A 2,647-nucleotide genomic window follows, 5' to 3' on the forward strand; every position below is an offset into this window, starting at 1 on the left:
ATATTAATTAGGTTAAATATGAGAAGTTATGTTGGAAGTAATCTCTACAAGAGACACACATCCATCTTGCTATCCTTATGAGGACTTATCACACACAGCGCTCACAGCTTCTTTGTCTCATTCTGCTGCTTTAGTTTTAACACCAGGCAAAAAATGCATTTAAAACAGCTGACGTTAACTTTAGATCACAGTTTGAAATGCTCCAGCATTTTTAAAAAGAAAAACAACAGGACACGCTGATTACAGTGCGGGGCGAAAGTGAAAGTAAAACATGGTGCTGAGCACCCGTTCGGTAAAGAAACTTAAACACAGCTGTTCTTTCTCCCCTCATATTCCGACACAGAGGGTAAAAACAGTTAAATTAGACAGTTAAAACACATTTACAGTTCATAACTCACCCTTGTTATTGTAACATTCATCCTGTGTTGTCCGCAAGCACTTTCCGCCCTGTTGTGGGTCCATTTCCTTGAAAAATAAAACTTAACCAGGCACTTTGAAGAAGCTCTGACGCTGGTGGTCTATGTAGATAATAATGTGGGTTTACACACCCCAGAACCGAACATTTTGACTTCTGAACTTGCATATTTGGCATGACTATGAACTACAAAATCACACAGCGAGGAAAAAAATGGCGGACTATGAAATCCAGTTGGCCAGAAATACATTACCATAAATGGTAGTTCCGAAGAAAAAAGTGTGACGAAATAAGCAATGAAACGAAATAAGTAACAGCAGATTTTGAACAAACTGAAAAATTTGACCCATAAAAAAAATAAAAATATCTTTGCAGTAACTGGACAGAATAAATTAAAGTTTTCTACACTCCTAGACACTATAATTGCACAAAAATAGTTTAGAAATGCAAAAAAGTGCATTTAGCATGATATGTCTCCTTTAATACATGCTCTGTTACATTGTGAACAAAATATGAGTTTATGAGATTTGCAAGTTATGTTTTTACTTACATTTTACATTTTTATTTAACATCAAAACTGGGGTTGTATTTTACAGAGCCCGCAAGGGGACGTGGGATTTTTTTTCTTTTTGCGTTACCTCACAAAAGTAGTTTATCACTGTTGTGCCTGCCAATTTATTAACAAACTCACATGTTCACCATTATCGAGTTAGCCTACTGCTTTAATTCAGCTTCAGAAGTAATATATCACACAGCCACGCATGGAAGTGTGTCATATACTGAAATTTAAACACAGTGCAGCCACGCAACATCAATGTCAATTTCACGAACTTGTAGCGACACATCCTGTTTTGGTAACTGGATATTTCAAAATAAAAGTCTGATTTCATTCAGTTTATATACAAATCAAACTTTAGCGTGGGAACGCAAAACAATATTGCGAGGTAACGCAAAAGTGTTGCGAGAGAACGCAAAAGTATTGCGAGAGAACGCAAAGGTATTGCATGGGAACGCAAAAGAATTGTGAGGGAACGTGAAATTATTGCNCATTAAAAACTAATTAATAACTCAAGTAATTTATTTTATCAATATGCAATAGAAATGTATATTAAATTTAAGATTAATCATGATAAAATCACAGCTACTTTGGGATTAATCAGATTAAAAATATTAATCATTTGACAGTCCTAATTGAAACATTAATATAGGGATATTCAACTAAATGTCTCAGTGGGCCACAGCAACTCTAAACCAACAGCTTAGTGTCAGGACAAGTATTATTATCCCTCAACTTTTAAATGTGTTTATTTAGTGATATTCAAAAATTACCATTCATATAAAAATAATAATAAGCAAAACCTTGAGTTGAATCTGATATATGTGGATTAGAACGTCATAATAAGCTAATATCCTGCTAATGCTTTAAAAGCATATCTTTTACACTGAATCAATCTAAAAGAACAAACTCAATATCACAACCAAGATGAAACCATATCATACCATAATACTCATCTGTGAACTGAAGCTGATTTTTCTACGGTAAATAAATCAGTGTTGAGTTATTATAAAATGATGCTCGGTCTTCTGAAGTGGTTGTGGCTCCTTGTTGGTAAATGTGTTATCATTTTGTAGATGCACAAGATCTCGTTTAGACAACCTGTGTGCAGAGAAAGCCTCATGCAGGTCTTTGGAGCCCCTTAAGGAAGGGGTGGAAACCCACAGTGTTTGAGCCTCTGCAGTAAATACATCAATCATCACAGTGTTTTGACCCGACTGCTCCTAAAGCCTTTATTTTAAAAAGTGCTGACCTGTGATTTGCTCAGATGTCTCACCCAGCAGCACTAACTGTGCTGGCTGTGGGGAGTTCACCTTTGACTGTGGCAGTGTGTGTCCATGTGGGAGAGCTGACTCAAGTCCAGTTTATGTTTAAATATAAGCTTTTCTTTGTGTTTATTATGACGAGGCAGGAGGGAGAGTAAGCTGTGTTGGATCTTATATTTGGATATTGTTTTTCTGGTTTAAATCTTAAATGTCAATTTGTTAACTTGCCTATACAATCTATGTAAACTCATCTCCTCTTGATGTGGAAAAAAAACTACAGACATTTATCCTCACAYGTCTACAAAGAGAAGAGTTCATTGGGATAAAAACAATATGTTATTTTTAAAGGTGTCATATCATGCTTTTAAATCCTTCTTTTTCACATCTAAATCATTCACTTATGGTCTATTT

The sequence above is a fragment of the Austrofundulus limnaeus genome, unplaced genomic scaffold, assembly GCF_001266775.1.
Source record: "Austrofundulus limnaeus strain Quisiro unplaced genomic scaffold, Austrofundulus_limnaeus-1.0 Scaffold1911, whole genome shotgun sequence".
Taxonomy (NCBI): domain Eukaryota; kingdom Metazoa; phylum Chordata; class Actinopteri; order Cyprinodontiformes; family Rivulidae; genus Austrofundulus; species Austrofundulus limnaeus.